General features: G+C 39.9%; 1 protein-coding gene and 1 long non-coding RNA gene across 16 annotated transcripts in view; one reads left to right on the plus strand and one right to left on the minus strand.

Annotated features, from left to right (window-relative positions):
- AKAP6 (A-kinase anchoring protein 6) overlaps positions 1 to 20734 on the minus strand; it is a 572476-nt gene that overhangs the window by 456008 nt on the left and 95734 nt on the right. For all 15 annotated transcript variants that reach the window (XM_082384022.1, XM_082384023.1, XM_082384021.1 and 12 more), the window contains one exon: positions 15122 to 15333. The gene's annotated coding sequence lies outside the window, so the exon portion shown is untranslated. The remainder of the gene's footprint in view (positions 1 to 15121; positions 15334 to 20734) is intronic.
- LOC309625139 overlaps positions 1 to 20734 on the plus strand; it is a 479966-nt gene that overhangs the window by 142636 nt on the left and 316596 nt on the right. The window lies entirely within an intron of this gene.

Consider the following 20734-nt stretch of genomic DNA (forward strand, 5'->3'; position numbering starts at 1 on the left):
AAAGAAGATGTGGTACATATATACAATGGAATATCACTCAGCCTTAAAAAGGAACGAAATTGGGTCATTTGTAGAGATGTGGATGCATCTAGAGACTGTCATACAGAGTGAAGTGAAGCAGAAATCGAGACATGGAAGTAGAGAACAAACATATGGACACCAAGGGGGGAAAGTGGCGGGGGGTGGTGGTGGTGGTGGGATGAACTGGGAGATTGGGATTGACGTGTATACACCGATGTGTATAAAATGGATGACTAATAAGAAAAAAATAAAATAAAAAAAAAAACTGGCTCCTGTCCACTGGAATTAATTCAAAAGACAAATGAGAATCACACCTACAAAAAAGAAATACATTCTGGTGCTGAAGTCAGCAGTGTGTAATCCTCTTGAGTCGGGATGTAGTAACTTTATGTATCAACTTTTGGAACTCTCTGATCAGACAAATTTTTATTTCAAAGTGAAAAAAAAACCCCACACTTTTTCCATCTAGGATAACACATTTCTTATTTGTTAGGGTCCCCATCCAGTGCTCACACTGTGCATTTTCTCCCCCTCTTCACCACAGCACACCAGCCACACTGGATACCTGAGGTTGTCCTGGACACAGGCTTTCACAGAGCTGGAAAAGGTTCAGAGCACAGCTAGAAAGGTCATGGGGATGGAAGGGCCTTCCATGAAAGAAAGTCTAAAAATATCAGGTCTATAGTTTAGAAAAGGGGAAGCCAGGAGGTGGGGAAACATGACCTAAGTCTATTAGACAATAAAAAATTATTTGGGGTGACCCTAAGCTCATTTTCACCAAATCCCAGAGAGTTAGAAACTCTACAGGACTTGGTGACTCAGCAGGACTTGGTGACTCAGCAGGACTTGGTGACTCAGCAGAACTTGGGTGAGGGGAGAGGTGAAACAGAAGGCTAAGGATGACACCCAGTCTCTGCCCTGAGGGATGGAATTGAAGACAAGGCTTTATTCCAGACAGGGAGTTCAGAAAGAGGAACAAGTTTGGGATGGGGAAGAGAAGGAGATTTTAGATGTGCAGAGTGAAGGTACTCAAGGAAGATTTGGGAGAACACAAACAGAAGGCAGGAGAAATATAAGTCTGAATCTCAGGGAAAATAATCAGAGGGTAAAAATCTGAATTCATGAGTCATCAGCACGTGGCTACAGGAGAAGCCATCGACAAGCACAGGATCATTCAGAGGAAAGGAGGAGAGTTAAAGATTGTCCCTTCTGGTCTGGGACCAGACTCACGGTCTCATGGGAGTTGTTTTAGGCTAAATAAAACATTAAACTCGCTTACCTGGTAGGCATTAAAACATATGCAATACTAGTGAACATTTAACCTCTGTGACTTTTTTTGGCTCAAAGAATTTTACAAATAAAATTTTAAATCTATTTGTTATAAATAAATACAATTTTACAGTCCATAGTTTTCATAAGAGAACTTTGTTACTGTTACTCTCAAAAAACAAAATATAAAAAGGAAAACATTTGAAGTAAATTTGCAGATGCCAGATGAATTATGGCATTATTGCTCCAGAAATAGTTATTTGAGGATGACATGAAAGACAACCTTCCCGTTCTCCCCTAAAATGTCCCTTGCGAATCTTGTTAAACGTCTACATGGCCCTAGAAGATAGGACTCTTCTTCCCAGGAATCTGCTCCTTCTTGTAACCATTTCTCATCTAATCTATTTAGGTCAATTTGTTTGTTTTTCTAGCTAAACATTTAGAGATTTATCATTGAGGGAGTACACGATGGTTACCAGTGACAACATCATGACCATTACTGAGTTTGAAGCACGTATCAGGCACCATTCTAGGAGCCATGAGCATTCTGCTCAGCAAGCCCATGAGGCAGGCATCAGCATTACCATTTTACAAATGAAATGGAAGCTCAGCAAAGTTGAGCAACTTGCCCAAGGCACATTGTTGGTAGCAGAAAAGCAGAATTCAATCCCCGATCTGTCTTTCATTAAAGCCCCTGCGTGCTCTTTGAGCTACTTCCCTAACTCATTTAGGGACTGACTTCATCACTGCATTATAAAAATAGTAAACATATTGTTATGATAATTAACAAATTATTAGGTTGAACCACATGAAACTGCAAATGTTTGGCCATTTTTGACATACAAAAATGGGAATTCCATATGGCTTGATCTTATACAAGCACACACACAGGTATTTGGGGGGAAAGTCTGGAGCAGCAGTGTGAGTTTCTAAAGAAATTCCACACCCAATAGAAAGGGTAGAGGAGCACCAAATATTTCACTCAACTCATTAACAGAAAATACATGTTATGGCTAAAAGGGAGAAAGAATAAATAGAAAATATTTGAATTTACAAGATAAGGGAACTGTTTAAAAGTTTGTTTTGAGGGGGGTAAGAAGAGAGGGAATTGGAGGAAGGTGGTCAAAAGGTACAAACGTCCGGTTATTAGACAAAGAAGTACCAGGGATGTGATGTACAACATGACGACTACAGCCAACAATGCTGTAGGATATATAGGAAAGTTAAGAGAGTAAACCCTAGGAGTTCTCATCACAAGGAGAAGATGTTTTTCCTTTCTTCTTCTTTTTTTATTGTATCTATATGAGAAGACGGATGTTAGCTGAATCTACTGTAGTGATTATTTCACAATATATACAAATCAAACCATCATGTTCTATGTCTTAAACTAATACAGAGATGTATGTCAATTATTTCTCAATAAAACTGGAAAAAAAATTTTAAGTTTGTTGTGAAAGACAGTAATTTGTTAGTTTAAGTGAAACCTTATGTATCGACTATAGGTTAACCACCAAGAGTACTGTGAAACACAAGCTAATGAAACACACAAGTGTGAAATTTAAATGGTGTATAAACTAAAATATGTTTTCATCTATATGAGGGCATTAAGCAAATTTAAAATATTCTAATGGAATAACATTTTGGAAAAATGACAAAGCTGAACAATTGAAAGATAGGGAGAACCCTTTAAGTGAGGCACAAAATATTAGAGATAAAAGGAAACAGAAATCAGTTATTTTAACCCTTTTGTTTTACTGTGGAGGAAACTACAGTTCAGGAAGATTATATTAGCAGGAATTAAAACTCAGGTTCCTGACTTCCAGTCCAGGGCTCTTTGAAATAGGTCAAAATAGCATGCTATTTGAACACAATAATGTCCTTGTGTACTGCAACTGGCCATGGCATGTATTGCAGATGTAAGGAAACTTTCATAAGGCATAATTTTTATCCTGTAGCATGATGAGGTTGCTAAAAGTAAATATATTAAATATGTTTCATAACCATAAAATAAAAATACTATATAGGACTTCCCTGGTGGCGCAGTAGTTAAGAATCCGCCTGCCAATGCAGGGGACACGGGGGACATCTTCCCACATGCCATGGAGCAACTAAGCACGTGCACCACAACTACTGAGCCTGCGCTCTAGAGCCCGCAAGCCACAACTACCGAGCCCATGTGCCACAACTACTGAAGCCCGCACACCTAGAGCCCGTGCTCCACAACAGGAGAAGCCACCGCAATGAGAAGCCCGCGCACCACAACAAAGAGTAGCCCCCACTCGCCGCAACTAGAGAAAGCCCACGTGCGACAACAAAGACCCAACGCAGCCAAAAATAAATAAAATTTTAAAAATTAAAAACACTGTGAACTATAAATTTAACAGCATTACATTTTCTTATTCAGCCCATTATTATTATGGTATAACAAGAACACTGCCTTCTCTCAAGATGTTTTTCTAATTGCTTTTGGATGTTGTTTTGCCTTTTAAAAAAGGAAGGCATTCTAAAAATAGGATGCTGTCAAAATGGTCTGAATTTCAAGGAAAAGATCTCACACCTGTTGGCTGAGACATAGTTCAAAAGCATGACATTTAGAATATGTCTTTGGTACAAAATTCAGCTATAGATATCCACTGTTAAAAGATAGTTTGCCTCTAGTTCAAAATATATAGCAGAAATTGGCTCTCTTAATTATTTCCTTCATTTATGAAGTGGTATGTTCTTCTGGCCAAGCAAGTGTATTGTTATGTGCCTATGCTTTGCTTTATTTCTCATTAGAGCATTTTTATAGAAATAGGAAAGAGTTGACTGCCATGGCTTATCATTCTCCCTATCTGGTGCTTTCCTTGAAGATTCCTTTGAATCCCACCAATCCATCAATCAATCTGAGATTTACAGCTCAGAATTCATGATTTCAAGGAGAATAAATAAGTGATCCTGAAGGAGTCTCAAATTCACTAAAGAGATAGAAAGAGACAACCACTAGTAGAAGAATCAATGTATCTTTCAAATGACCAAGGAAACTCCAGCTCCCTCTTAGAAACCCCATGGAGAGGAGAAGCCCATCAGAGCTGCCTGGTCAATATCCCTGCTTTCAATGGAAGAATTTAGAATACTGGATGGTGTATGATGGCTTAACCATCGGCCAGAAGGGCTTCTTGACATGCTATCTGGAATAGCAAGAATCACTCAAAGGTGTTCAGAACCTTGAAAAGCATCACTGAAAAAGAGAATTCATTTTCTACATACTGAACACAGTCAAGTTGCCTCTCTCAAAGGGTTATGTGGATTCATTCATTCGTGCAACAAGAATTGACTGAGCACCACCACATGCCAGGCACTATTCTAGGAGCTAAGGAAACATCAACGAACAAAATAGACAAAAATTTCTGCCCTCGTGCAACTTGCTTTGTACTAAGGGGAGACAAACAATATAGTAAAATGTGTAGTTTGCAGATGGTGATAAATGCCATGGAGAAAAATTAAGCAGGAAAAAGAAATTATGTGAGATAATATATGTGCCTTTAAAATATATTATAGCATTTAAAATATATTAAAAGGGTTTTCTTTCCATTAATAAAAGCTCTGAAAAGTATTTCATTGGTTTCAGGGTTGAAGTTGAGAAATTAAATTTCTTCTTGGGGGAGTAATAATCTTACCCCACTACTTGTGAATAGCAAAATAATAATAACTTTTATTTATCAAATGCCTGCTCTGTGCTAGTAACTTTACATAAAAATACTTACTTCATGTCATTCTGTAAAATGGATATTCTCCTCATTTTACATATGGGGAAAATGACACTCTAAGAAACTCAAAATCACAGATCTTATCATCTTATGTTAGAGCTGATTCAAATGTAAATATGCCCGGCTCCAAAACCCACCCTGCCAGGCTCTGTTCTTGTTTACTGTTTAGGTTAAGGGTGTCAGGAGATGAAATGAGTCAAAAGGGAAGCAAGCTATTGCTCCCTTCTTGGGACCACCCACCCCTGCCCAACTCCCCCACCACTAATCTCCTGCACAGAGAATATCAGTCTACATACATATGTGTAAATTATTGGATTTTAGGATTCCAAAATCCAGAATAGAAATCTCTCATTTGGTACAAGCCATTGCAAAAATTCACTTTAAATTTGGTAATGTGGCCTTTCCACCACCATTTGAGATTCTAGAGTATCTCTGAAAAGGAGCATTTTGTTTTCCCCTCAAACTGGTTGACAGCACTCATTTTACTACTTCGTGTTTGGGTATTAAGCATAAGTAGTAATTACAAAAGGATGGAGTTAAGATTTAGCATCTAAGCACCAGAAAAAAATATCATGCCAGAGACCATGATTTTTGTTATTTTCTTAAAGAAAATATTTTTTAAAATTAAAACAAAATATATGGGTTTATTCACCTTCACAACAAATAAACCTAATAATACTAACCAGAGCAAGGACCAAAAGGAAAAACCCTCTAAGTAAAAAATAACATGGTGAAACATGTCTCCTCTTAAGCTGGTTACGTTACTTTTTTCTTGGTCCTCTGCCTCTTAGTGGATTCATTTTCAGTTTAGTCAAAATTCAAATGCTTAAAAATCATATTATCAATCATTTCATACTAAATTAGTGAAAACTGTAATATTTTAATTCACCAATCTGATTCTTTATTAGTTCTCTGAGCAATCATGCCTGTTTTGTGGTTGTTTTCATTTTTTACCATTATTTTCAGGTCTGTCCTTTCTTTTCAAGCAGCTGCTCTTCTGAGACAGATATTCTCAGTGTTCTGTAAGCTGCGTGCCACTCCTAAGCAAGGCTGAAGAAATATGTTTCTCTCTGGAGCCTTGCTGTGATGCCTACCTTCTCACCATCCCCTCCCCCCATTTTTATTTATTTTTAATTGAAAATGCAATGTGGTAATAACACTGAAGGATAAAAATTTTTAACTACATTTGTACACCTGCTTTAATTTTGCATGTAGTCTTCTACCACATAAGGCCCTGCTATTTTGGTAATTTCTAGCTGATGCCCCACATAGATTGCCTGGAAGAGTGACTAATATGCGTTTTAGACTCATTCTCTTTTAATTCACAGCAAAACAAAAAACAGGTTAAATACAGTGCAATATTTGAATTAAATATTTAAAGCTAAATGTAAGCAGATTACTTCACAAGGGGAGCTGAAGTGTCATTTGGTTTTAGATGGGCTATTTTTATGCTAATATAATGGGAATAAACAGTAGCAGGGAAGATGGGGGCCTGGGGGGCTGCTGGTGGGGAGGATTTTGGTGGATTCACAGCTATCCCAGAAGGTTACAGTGATTGGAGACTGATGGGGTAGAAACAAAGGATGAGCATTAAGAACTGAAAAAGCTGAGAGTGGGTGGGAAACAAAGATTCTGAGTGGGCCAGAAAAAGTAATGAGTTATTTAAGAAAAAACATTTAAATCAAGGAATTGAATGAAAAGAATAGAAGATGAGATGGCAGCCCCAGATATACCTGGAGCCCCATCTCAGAGTACCTCTAGAGCAAGGGAAGAACTAATCAGAATTGTCTATAAGCAGAGCCCAGACAACACAGTGTTAAATCTATGACAAGCTCTCCAAGTAATATACACGTGCTTGCCTTTGGTTGCCCTAATTTGTAAAGTGTTCCTTCAGCACATGGTTTTGCACATGGTAGACATTTGACACATCTGTTGATTGTTGACTGCTGGTGAAATTATCTGAAACAGCTGGCTTTACAGCTTGTACAGTGGTGGACATGGTGGGCATTAGGATTGTTACAGGGCACAGAGTAAAGCTGTGAGTCCTTGGGGCTTAATCCTTAGAGAAGACTCCATCTCTAAGATGTGACAAAAGCCCCTTACAGATTTGTCAGGTCCTTGTTTACTGTCACACGGCCAAAAAAAAAAAAAAAAAAAATTAACCTTTTTCCAGTGCAGCAAATACCATCATTCATGTTAATTCTCTAACATTTCTCTGCACATCTGTAGATTAATACAGTATCTTTTCACTGTGACATGATGGGTGAGAATGCTTTACCTACTATAAGGTCCAGGAGTCTGTCACCAGCATCTCATTATTATAAATATTAATGGCAGATCTGGACTTACGAACATTAACATTAGCATGGCTGGAACTCCCTTGCTGGAGAAGGGTTCATTATAAATATTGACTGTAATTCCCTTTTTAACTAAAAAAAAAAGTGAACTCTTCCTACAGTAATATAATCTCAAATTATAGGTCCCTAGCCTCCTAGAAAGAAAGAATAGAGAGAAAAAAATAGTGCTAAAAAAATACGCAGCCAGCATAAAAATACTGTGTAATTTAAATAAACTTAAACAAAGCAGGGGATAAAAGTAATCAAGTAGTAAACAAAGGGCGGGAAAATTAATGCAAACAATGAACCAACAGGATGGTTAATTAGCTTCTTTGCAAAGAACATTTGATTTCTCCCCTGAAAGAAGTGGTGGTGACAAACAAGCCTGACCTATCAAATATCTTCAGGTACAATGTAATATGTCCCCCCCATTGCCTATAAAAGAAATCCCACTGAACTACTGTGCATGGTGGTGAATTACCATGGATGCTTCTAAATTACTATGCATGGCATCTTTTCTCTCGGTTGTTTGACAATGGTCCTTCTGTTTTTTTTAAGCTCTACAATTGCCATGTGAATTATTCCAGAATAGAAGTCTCAAACTCAAATACCCACAGGGTTCAAGCAGCAGCAGTGGGGGTAAATGGATGGGAGTAGCGGGGAGACCGTGATGAACTGGAGAATACTGCTCCATCTAAGGTAGTCAACTCTTGCCAAGTGAGCCACATCATCTAATTCTTAAAGAGAAGCTTAAAACTCAGATTTGTGTGTCAATTTTTTATATCAAAAGGGCCATACAGAACTGGCTAGGTAACTTGCAGGGTCCAGTGTAAAATGAAAATGAAGAACCCCTTGCTCAAAAATTACTAAGAATTGCAAGCTGGCAATAGCAGAGCATTAAACCAAGTGTGGACCCCTCTCAGCACAGGGCCCTATGCTGCAACATAGGTTGCCAGCCCATGAAGCCTGCCCTGCAGCTATACAAAACAAGCTCAGGAATCACCCAGTTTGAGACCCTGCTCTAAAGGTTCTACGTTCTCTTCCCACTTCCCCTTGTGACTCAAAGCAAACAAATGCAAGACAGCTGGAAGAGTTTGGAGCATGCCCTACAGCAACCTAAGTGTCCATCATCGGATGAATGGATAAAGAAGATGTGGCACATATATACAATAGAATATTACTCAGCCATAAAAAGAAATGAAATGGAGGTATTTGTAGTGAGGTGGATGGAGTTAGAGTCTGTCATACAGAGTGAAGTAAGTCAGAAAGAGAAAAACAAATACAGTATGCTAACACATATATATGGAATCTAAGGGGAAAAAAAAATGTCATGAAGAACCTAGGGGCAAGACGGGAATAAAGACACAGACCTACTAGAGAATGGACTTGAGGATACGGGGAGGGGGAGGGGTGAGATGTGACAGGGTGAGAGAGTGGCATGGACATATATACACTACCAAATGTAAAATAGATAGCTAGTGGGAAGCAGCCGCATAGCACAGGGAGATCAGCTTGGTGCTTTGTGACCACCTAGAGGGGTGGGATAGGGAGGGTGGGAGGGAGGGAGATGCAAGAGGGAAGAGATATGGGAACATATGTATATGTATAACTGATTTACTTTGTTATAAAGCAGAAACTAACACACCATTGTAAAGCAATTATACTCCAATAAAGATGTTTAAAAAAAAAAGAACAGAGAAAAACATGGCTGGTGGCTTACAAGGGAAAAAGTCTCTCCTTTGTCTTCACCAAGTCTTAAAACCAACTGGGGGATTCAGCTGTTGATAGGTATGTGCTTGTGGAAACGAAATCTTCAGCCCTATTAATTCAAAATACCTAAAAGTCTGTTGCTATAGCCAAAGTCCTATAAAAAGTGATACTCCCCTGAAAAGTTTTCCCATTCATGGCCCATCTATTGAGTTGGGTATGTGCAATTGCCATCAAAGAGGAACAGTCAATCCACAAGTGACTGTCACAAGTCAGACATCCTTCACACACGCGTGTGAAGGATGAAAAATTTCATGAAAATACAGTCATAGTTTTGAGGGGCTTCCCTGGTGGTCCAGTGGTAAAGAATCCATCTTCCAATGCAGGAGACGCAGGTTTGATCCCTGGTCAGGGAACTAAGATCCCACATGCTGCAGGGCAACTAAGCCCGCGTGCCACAACTATTGAGCTCACGCACCTCAATGAGAGAGCCCGCATGCCGCAAACTACAGAGCCCACGTGCCCTGGAGCCCACGCGCCACAACTACAGAGAGAAAACCCGCACGCCACAACTAGAGAGAAGCCCACGCACCACCACAACTAGAGAGAAACCTGAGCAGACCGCGTGCTGTAACAAAAAGATCCCGCATGCCTCAACAAAGATCCCGAGTGCCGCAACTAAGACCCAAGGCAGCCAAAAAACAAAAACAAATAAGGAAAATAAATAAATAACATATTTTAAAAAATATAATCATAGTTTTGGGTTTTTTTCATGTTTACTTATTTATTTAATTTTTTGGCTATGTCGGGTCTTCACTGTGGCACATGGGCTTCTCTCTAGTTGTGGCACGTGGGCTCCGTAGTTGTGGCGCGCGGGCTCCAGAGCACGTGGGCTCTGTAGTTGCAGATCACGGGCTTAGTTGCCCCACTACATGTGGGATCTTAGTTCCCCGACCAGGGATCGAACCCATGTCCCCTGCATTGTAAGACAGACTCTACCACTGGACCACCAGGGAAGTCCCACAATCATAGTTTTGAATACATTAGTTAATATGATTGTTTAGACAAATGCTTCCCATTTAAAGTGATGTTTGTAAGGCATACTAGGGTGAATAAACAGGCTGCTTGTAGCTGGAGGTGACTGGCACATACCTCCACCAGCATGCTGGCTGGAATGTTCCATTTAGAGGGCTTACTGGACAGTTTTTAAAGATTAAAAATATCTTTCATAAAAATGAAAAAAAACTCCTTAAACTGATCTGTCATATACAGTTCATATTTCCATACGTCAGGTTTATGTCAATTGAGATAGACATATGCTTTTTGTTTAATTACAATTATACTTTTCAGAATAGCTTAATACCAACAAAATGCTAATCACCAAATTGGCTTTGTTCACACCCAGCAAGATTCTAATCCAAACTCAAGAAGAAAAAAATCAAAGCTACTTGGCTCCACCAAAGCCAAAGTGATGGAGATGCTCTATGGAAATCAAGCAAAAATCACAGGGCTTAAGCCTGTCAAGGTAGAAAAATGAAAACAACTCCAGGATCTTTAAAAAGTTTGGATTGAACTATTCTGCTAGTTCACACCGCTCCCCTTTTTTTTCATTTTCATTTTTAACACTGCATTTCCTCTTTCCTAGTCTGATGTGCCCACAGTTTATTTTTCTTTGCTGACTGGAACAAAATAATTTTTATTTTTTAATTTGTATTGAAACTTTGATATAAAAAAATTCTAGATGCTCAACCTCTTTCCCGCACCTACTTCTTGCTTACAGTGAACCTCTTTTCAATGAATATCTAATGAAGGTAGCTGTTAAATAAAAATGAATGTTATATAAAAAAGTAAGAAAAAAACCAAACCTATTATTCAATGCAGCGATTTTACCTCCACATGTAGACCATATATGCATATGTGCAGAGATAATGGGTGTATCTCTGGAATAGAAGTAAATGGAAATAGTACTACAGTATCAAAGAGAATAAATTATTCCACTGTAAATGTATCTGTTTATTTTTATCTCCGCACCTCCACCCCTGCTGCTAGAATGCAGTTGGGTAAGAGATCTGCATCTGTCTGGTTCCACTGCTATGTCCCTGGCACATAGTAGATACTCAATAAATAGGTGTTAAATTCAATTGAATACATAGGATCAAAACAAGTTATCATTCCCTGATTCTAGGATTGGAAATAGAAGGAAATCTGAGACATGTAGCAGGACTACCAACTTCCCTAAATTCCACTGGCTTTTTTATTCCCTAAATAGAACCTAACTCCTGTGGTCACTGCACCCAGCAACTCCGTTGCTTTCTGGTCAGCCTCTAATTCCTGTAGCTCATGCAGACACGAGCTTGGGCCTCCTTGAAACTGGCTGGGACAAAGATTAACTTCTTCCCAGAACCTAGTAACGGCTAATGAGCTCTGTGGAATAATATTTCTAAGTATTCATCATACCGGAATCAATATCAATGTGCTGTCAGTGTGTGCATTAGCCCCACAGTCAAACAAAGAACAGCCCTTATGGCCCAGGAATGACACTGGGCGTGGATAGCTGGGGATGGGCAAGATGATGCAGAGATGACTGTAGCAGCTCTCCTCAAACACAAGGCTTCCAGGATGTTGCACAAGACGGTCATTCTTGTACTTTGTCAGAGGTAGGCAGCATTTAGATTCAGCCACTAATAATACTCAGCAAAATAACTCTCTTTTATCTTCCTAACCCACGAGATGGATTACAGCTTCCTGACTGTAAGAGAAGTCTACTCTTCTATTCCTTGCTGGTGCTGGCAAGGAATTCAAATGTCTTAAAGTTAGCAGAGCACTACATATGTAGCTGGTAAGACAGGTACAACAAACTTGAATCATTACTGACTCAGGTAAGACCTGCTTTTATTACAACGCCATCATGCCCACACTCATTCGTGTAGCATTTCCCATACTCAGATCCTGCTAGAAAGATATGTCAAGCAAGGGTACTGGCAAAAGGTCTGAGCATCAAGTCTGCATTACTTTAATCTCCGGGATCAGAGTAGGATCTGACCAAGATTCATGCTCATCCCTGTAGTAGAACGGATCTTAGTGCTGTAAATGAGATTTCATTCTACATGTGAAATCTGATTTTCCAATTACAATGAGAAGGGTGGGGTGAGTTCGACAGAGTAAAGATGACTGCTCTGACGGTATACACAGTTAAGATGCTATAAAACTAAGATGACTGTGGGTAAGCAGGTGGGCATCACAGTCAAATCACATTGATTTGGAATCCTGGTCCAATAACTTATTAACTATATGACCTTAGCTGAATTTGGTAACCTGGCTAAGACTTAGTTTCTGTAAAATGTAAATAATAATAACTTAATCCTATAAAATGAGATTGTAACTCTCTATCTCATAATGTCATTATAAGGGCTGAATAAGTTACATACAATGTTTAGTCCAGTGCCAATACATAATAAGAATTGAATAAATAAGAGCTGTGGTTGTTACTATGATTTTTCTTTTTATCACCCCACCATGGCCTAGTTATCTACAAAGAATTAAACTTCTTTGTACCTTTGTAATTCAGTGAAGAAAGCCATAACCAAAAGCATAGAGGAAGTTAGTTTCTTGTCAGGCTTCCATGGTCTAAACTTGGCCACACAATAAATATGATCTTAATGATCTTTCACTAATCACTGTGAAACAAAATTCTCTAAATTCTAGAAAGTTTCAGTGAAACACCACAAAATGCAGCCATAGAGCAATCTCTCCCATCCCCCATACACACGCACACCCCATCCACCCCTTGGGGATATATTAAACTAAGACAACTGAAATAGCCTTAGCCAGTAATTAAGACACACAGCTAATCAGAGAGCAGCACAGGCTGTGGCCCTCTGCAAAGAAACCGAGCACCCAGGATGACAGCTCCCGTTACTAGGGCTTTGTTCTCCTAGAGCAAAAAGAGCACAAAAGCATAAAGTTGGGGAACTGAAAAAGCATTTTGAACATTTGCAGAGGCGAGGAGAGATCACAGGCTCCTCTAAACTAGGAGATTCTACCAGATAACTGCGTCAGCCCACACCCTCCAGCGCCTTCCCCACCCTCAAAGCATGACTCCACTTTTCCTATCACTGCCTTTAAGGAATCTGGCTTCTGCGACTTCCAGTAATGGTACAAATCACCCATGATGAAGCAGCTGAGAACAGTTAGACAAAAGAAACAAAAATTAAGCAAATAGGAAACTCCTTAAAATGCTGCCTTTGGTTATTTTTATTCCTAGCAATTTATGTTACCAAAGCAAGTCTTTCTTCGTTGCTTTTCCTTGGAAGTAATACTTTAAATGAATTCCAACGGCCACTGAGTGATTTTCTCCAGACCCTTAATCCAGCCACTAGATGCACTGTCCCCTCCCCCATCACCATCTAGCACTCCTCCCTGTCACCTTAGAGCTTCTGACTTAGCCGTATTCACACCCAGAAGTCCCAGCAGAGCTTTCTGTTCACATTTTACGACATACAAAAAGCAGGCAATGAACAACCCATGCTCCTAAGTGCCTGCGATAAAGCCAGGCTGAGCTGACCTCTCCCATCCCAAACAGCTGCATGTCAGGCACATAAACTTAAAGGACCAAGAGCAGCATGTGTGTGATGTGTAGAAACAAACTAATTAAATCCAAGGTCTTTCATCCCAGCTAGTGCCTAATGGGACCAATAGGCTAGACTCTGTGCAAAAAAACCCACAAAAAAACAAAAAAAACAAATCACTCCAAGCTAGCAAGAGGTAACTGCTTTTCCTGCTTCCTGTGATGCATCTCTTTTAGGCTCAATAAACAGCCTCAAAGAAGAGGAACTCAAGGGTCGCCATTCATTCCTGTACGACTTTTCAAATAAAAACTATCAGCTCGGCAGCACTGAGCCAAAGACCACTCCCTGATCCCCAAGTGGACACACTGATCAATTGGACTGACATGCGCCTCCTCCTTTCCCTCCCTTAGTAGCAATCAGCTGCACCTGGGAAATCCATTGCCCAAAACAAAAGGCAACTCACTGCTCCTTATCTGATAATGACAGGTCATATTTTTTAGAAAAAAAATTAATAATAATGAAGAGGCCTAAAGACAGAGCTAGGAGTTGAAATAAGCACCATACGTGTTTACATAGAGTTTCAGAATTGAGTTGAGGTTATGACTGAGCCCAGAGATCTGTATTTGCCACAGTCACTGAGGACTCTGCTATTTATTCATCTTATCAGATTCTGGTTAAAGTTAAGCAAGAGGCAGCAACACCACTGCCACTTGCAGAGGCTCTCCATAGGGTTACCCTTCACTGCAACTGCCGCAGAGAGGAGACTTGTTACAAGTCAGCCTGCAGATAACTCCAGCTATTTTGAGGACTAGCTAGAGATGAAAAAATATTGTGGCAGTCTTTCAACTAACTATGAAGGACACGGGTCGAAGGACTACCATATAAATCAATAGGCTCAAGTAATTTCATTTTGTTTGGGTCTCTATGTTTTTAAAAAATTCTGTCTTGAACATTCAAGAGATCCCCTTTCACATCAGGGTTATGTCAAATGCTTATTCAGCATTCGTTCCTTGCCATGAAGAAACTGAAACCGAATCGAGGTAAATACTGAATTTCATATTGTAAATCACTTAATATTTCATAAATCACAAGAGCAAATAGGGGACGAATGAGCTCTCCCCATAAAAAAGAAATAGATATCTTTACAGTCTTTAAATACTGTGAACTGCTCAATTTAGAGCCTATTTGGGGTTTTGCAATAGAAAAATATCTTATGTTTATGAAAAATTCCATGAGAACACTAAAAATAACAGGCAGAGATAGAACAAGAATAATTCCACATATTTTGATTCCTCTATGACTCTTATAGGCCTTTGTCTTAACCCAGCAGCCTGAAAACAGATTTAGGTAAAACAGCCCTTCTTTCCCTAGTCCATTTTAAGCAGACAACATCCTCCCATCACCGCCTTAGCAGACACCGACTAACCAAGAAAACAGCCATAAAATTAAGGCCCAGACATTTAACACTCACCATCTCCTGCTCCCACCGCCTTCTTTTGATGTTTACAGCACATCTGTAGGATGCAATACTAGAAGATGCCTTGTTTGACCTGCTGCATGATGCTGTGACATCAGTTCAGATGATGCAGCTCATTATGGGAAAGACTGCTGTTGCTATGGCAACTGGGATGTGCTAGGAATCCTTGCTGCATTTCCAGTGGAGCCTGAGACAATACGGAAGCCCTGTAAGAAACAGACAATATGCAAAATTTAGATCAAAGGAAGAGGATCCCTCATTGGGCTAAAATCCATAGGTTTAAAAGGGATTTCCCTGAAGTCATTTTGGAAAAAATAAAAATTACCTCCTACTTTGTTGTTACACACTTAGAAAAAGGGGAGGGGGGAATGAGATTTAGTGCTAAAACAAATAAAAACTCAAATGGACAATGTTTCTCTGTTAGGCAATTTGATTACTTTTTCCTCTCTGGACAGCATTTCAATTACTTTTTTTTAAAGTTATTAAAAAGAATTTTTCTCATTTGTCAAAGACCAAAAGAACAAAGCAAGGAACAGAAAAAAAAATTTTAAATGGAATATAAACAGCTGAGAAAGTGACTCTAATTCTAAAGAAAATAGGATTTAATTCTCAGAATATGGACAAACTCCCACCAACAAAGTCTGTCCTAATCATTTCCACTGATGGACACCAACCCAGACACATGACATGTGACACAGAACCTTCTAATGCAGACTAGCCCCAGCTCTCACTTGAGCATTGGATAGGCACATTGGATAGGAAGGAGGTTTAGAATCTAGGGGGGCACACCACATCACCTTCAACTTCTCGGGCCCCTTCCCTTGACATGCAGAGAACCCCTACCACTCAGAGCCAAAATGCAAGAGTCTTTTTCTGGGACCAAACCTGGTAGTTGGAACAAATGGCAGACCTGCTAGAAACTTCCTAAATCATTGGCATTCCAAACATTGGGGTTCTGTTTTCCTCTCTATGGGGCAATGAGACACACAGGAGGAAATTACTCACACCCCTCCCCCCACAAAAGCTGAAACTGCGTGAAAAGCCACATTTAGATAAGACATAGTGAGGTATTTCTCTAGTTCGTAAAAGAAAAGCAAATCTAAAGCAATCATTTCTTTCCACTCCTGAGCAGAAACAAACATTATGTGATGCGAACTGGGGAGAAGGAGACATGGACAAAGCAGCCATCTCTTGCATATTTAATACTCTCAGACCATGGATAGAGAGAGAATCAAGCTGACCTACATACATATACTCTATCTGCACAACTCTGGGGAAGAACAACATTCTAAAACCCCCAAATCTAATGAGACAATTATGTCGTCCCCTCCTACTTGAGATTTTAAATGGCATTGTTAACCAGCAGCATGGGGGATGGGGAGATGAAATAGCAGAAGGAATTCAGGCAGTGGCTTGGTAAATGGGGGCTGATAAAATGCCTGAAAGATGCCAAGATCCTAGCAGGGTGCACCATCAGCTATGCACAGAGCATCCCCTCCCTGATGCAAAGCCAGGATTGTTCTTGCTTCACCTAATGAGGAATTGGGAGGCCAAGAGCAAGATGTGAAGCTGCCTGCCCAAGTCATCCGTGCTCTCAGTCATGGGCAGAGCCTGACTCCCACCCTTTATCTTAGGCCACATGCCACACCAAGGGAAGTAACAGGCAGCCACTCCAGTGCAAAGAGTACTGATCTGGGATTCAGGAAACCCAAGTGTTAATGCCAGTTCCTCCAGTGAGCATCTGTGTAACATCAGGTCAATAAATTAACCTCTCTGGGCCTCAAGTTTTTCATCTGCAGAGATGATGGATTTTGCTAATAACCATGGTTTTCAAGTTTTTTGTTAGTAGTGGAACCCTATCTTCTAATGATACAGACCAAAGCTGGGCTGCCCTGGTTGAGAGGGGATAAGAAGCCCAGAGCCAAGTTTGACGAGCTCTTCTCAACCCCATCCCCCATCTCATCTGCTATGATCTGACCTCTGAAGGCACTCTGATGAAACCCTCAGCCACAGGGGAAGATGAAGTGAAAGTCATGGCTCTATAACAATATTATCAGCCTTTCCATAACTGAAATCCACCGTTCTATAAAAGGGAGAGAAGAGGGTGGGATCAGGTGTTCCAGACTTGAATATGGCTTCTCAGTATGAGTTTCCTTTGCCAGAAAAAAGTCATTGGTTTGGTGGGAAGAGATGGATGTCTCATCGAATCTGAGGCCAAGTCAGACTTTTAACAACCTGAAGTGGCTGAATTACTGGCCCCCAAAATGGCCTGGATTGGCTTAAAAAGTGGACCCATAAAGCAGAAGCAAGTCATGAAGTATTTTCTTGCTGTGTGAATGGAGCTGTAGTAATTCACCTTGAATTTCCCAATGGCCTTTCTCACTACCCCCAAATCCTCAACTTGTGGTATTGTTTTGAGGATTGCACGCACTAATGTTTATAAAAGCATCTGGAAACCAAAAACGTCACAGAAACGTTGAACCTTGTTAATATTGTCGTTAACAGCCCACTCACCCCAGTCAGGGGAGGCTATTTAGCTCTCGCCTGTAGGTCCAGTAAGATTCTGGACTCTGGAATAAGATGGTTAGGAAACGGCTTACAAAGTCTGCACAGCTACCAATGAGGGCTTACCCCTCACTACTCAATTCAGGGAAGGTAATGGACAAGGGGTCCTCCCAGAGGACAGAGCCAGGGCCATGCGCAGAATGGAAAAACAGCCCCTCTTGGAGAACAGAGCCAGGGCCATACCAAGGAAACTCCTACTTCCAGGTGGCCATTCTTACTAACCAAGGGTCATTTCTACCCTAAGCAATGTTACTTGGCAATACTGTTGACGTTTTATTATTTTCAGGTTTCCAGGAGAACAGAGCTACAGAATTAACCAGAGGTCGAAATCTTATGCAGAAGGAGAAGGGGTTTAGTTAATCCTTTACCAACAATGCCCAATTCTGGAATTCTGGCTTCAAAATTGACCTTCATTCACAAAATATACAAATACTCAAGCACTCTAACCACAGGCCTACATGACCATATACCCATGCTGGCTGTAGATGCTGTTTTAATCAGTATATACTTTCTGAGAACATTTGTTGGTCAAAAATATTTGGACACCAAATTACAGTGGTCATTTGTGGCTCTTACTGTTGTCAAACGCACGCCATCCCTTCTACTTTTTTTAGATAACCGCACAGATATTATTATTAATCATGGGTGATCAGAATAGAATTTGCAACCATAATATTAATAATAAGCTCAGTTATTATTGTAGTTAGCTAATGTTTGGATTTATTATTTCCTCTCAGACATTACCTCTTCCACATTCTAACTTATATGCTTTGGGTGGGAATCCAACCAAGGAATGCAGAATGCCACTCAGTCTTAAGCCAATAAGCTTGGTCCATCCCCAGACATACAGAAATTAGTTCAGAGATGGTATGAGACCCCACTGAAGCCAATAAGATACAGTGAGACATTGTAAAGAAATCACTGTTGGCTCCTGGTTTTGAAAGAGTGTCAAATCTGAAGTAGCTCATCCATTTTGTATTCATGAGTGAAGAACGTGTCTAAGCCAACAGAGGGAGGGCTGAGCTGAGTTGAGAGAAAAGAAACTGAGTTCTGATGACACTGCTTGGGCCAGAAATCAGCCCTACTCTGACTCTGTAGGTTATAAGAGCCAAAAAGTCCCTTTTCTTCTTCAGCCAGTATGTTTTGGGATTTCAGTCACAGTAAACAGAGCCCTAACTGATCCAATCATTGAAGAAACTGTGTAAGGCATAAATTGGCACCATTAGCATGAAGCGTACTTGGAAGAAAAAAAAAAGCTTGGGCTCTGGAGTGGTGCATGAGACTGAACAGTGAGACCCCTCAGAGGGCTAGGGTCAGGACCAGAGCTGGCAAGACCCCCTCACAAGGAAGGTGCAATGCGTTATTCATCTTTTCTCCTAGACATTCCCGGACTTGACAGTGACTACATACTCCAATCAGCTTAAGCCCCATTCCTCTGTCCTTTCCCAGGCAAAATTCCCATCAGCAAAGGCCAAAAAGCCTCCAAAAGCCCAGGGAGGATGGATTAGCTCCTGAATGAACACCTCGATTTGGAACCTGAAGCAAACCTTGGGGTGATTTCCGCCAAAGAAACTGGCCCCAACCTGTTCAAAGGTCTCCCTGTCATCTTCTGAATTTAAGATTTTCTCTTGCCTGACTTTAGAGTTAATATGGTTTGCTGCTTCACTAGATTTAACACCAAACAAAAACATTCGACATAAAACCAAGTGGCTTTAATGTGCTGGTGGAAGTCCAGTTGTGCTGAGTTATATAGGTAAAGGAAATACCTATATATGTCAGGACCAACATATGATGAGGGTTTATGTGCTGTTTAAACTTTGCACTGGCATTTCTGGGCCTTTCCTGTTGTAGTATTCAATTTTTTCATAGGTCTTAATCTTATCTACTCAAGTAGACAGCTCTTTAGGGTACTACCAATGTCTTGCGCTACTTTTGATTCCCCCATAACCTTTAGTGCACTCCTAGGCATAAGTAATCCCCTAACAAGTCCTTCTTAATTCTTAATTTCTTTTTTGTTAAAGTAACATTGTTTCCATTCCTGGCAAAGAAAAATTTCCTAACAGCTTTCTCCTTATCACAGCAGAGTTTGAAATGTTATAAGATTTTACTAAGGCTTACATGTGTAAGTCTTTTCCCCTTCCTTTTGCTGCCTAAAATAACAAAAAGTAATTTGCTACTAAGAAAATCTGACCAAAAATGATAACGCAAGCCAGCAAACAAACATTTAACATGTGTCATCAGAGACAGAAGGAATAGTGATCATGATACCTGTTTCAAGTTATTTACAACTGAGTCTTTTAATTAACATAGAATTTTCAGCCCACACGGTCTTTTAAAAAACTAGATTCCTCCCCTTACCTGAGAAAAATCATGAATAAAATAACTAACCCTCATTTACACATATTCTCCCGGCATAAGAATAAAACATTCTAGAAAGATGGAGTTTCCCGAGATAACTTTAGTTAGAAAAAGTGATTCCCTTTTCTATGGAAAAGAAACAAATTACATCATACCTTCATATGTAAAATTCCTACAGTAAATAATACGTTAAAGGGCTCACTAAATCAAAGTTACAAGTAGCTCTGATAAAAGAGATTTGTTTTACAAGGTACAAACATTTTTTTTAGTGAATAATCCAATTTAGTAAATGTACTCTTAAAAATCAGCTCTATATAAAGTACAGAGTTACACACCATTGGTAAAGTTATCTTCATTTGCTAGAGTGCTATGAAACAAACAAGAGAGCTGAAATGTTCAGCCGATTACAAGTATCCATTTTGCTTTACATCTAACTGAGTCGTTATATCAGGCTGCCTTATATTCCATTAACTAGATGCATGTCTGTCATGGAAACAACTTCAAGCATCTTCAGGGCAAAGACTAAGTCTTCCAGAGCAGAGTAGGTTGTGTAGCAAACACTTGTTGTGTACATTGCCTAGTAAATGCTTCTTTACATGAGTTTGTCAAACTCAGAGACTTGATCCTGGCCAGCTAAAGACATGCAATTTGAAACTCCCAAACCACCAGTCAAACATAAATATA

The sequence above is a fragment of the Balaenoptera borealis genome (genome assembly GCF_965194805.1).
Source record: "Balaenoptera borealis genome assembly, chromosome: 3".
In the NCBI taxonomy this organism is placed as follows: domain Eukaryota; kingdom Metazoa; phylum Chordata; class Mammalia; order Artiodactyla; family Balaenopteridae; genus Balaenoptera; species Balaenoptera borealis.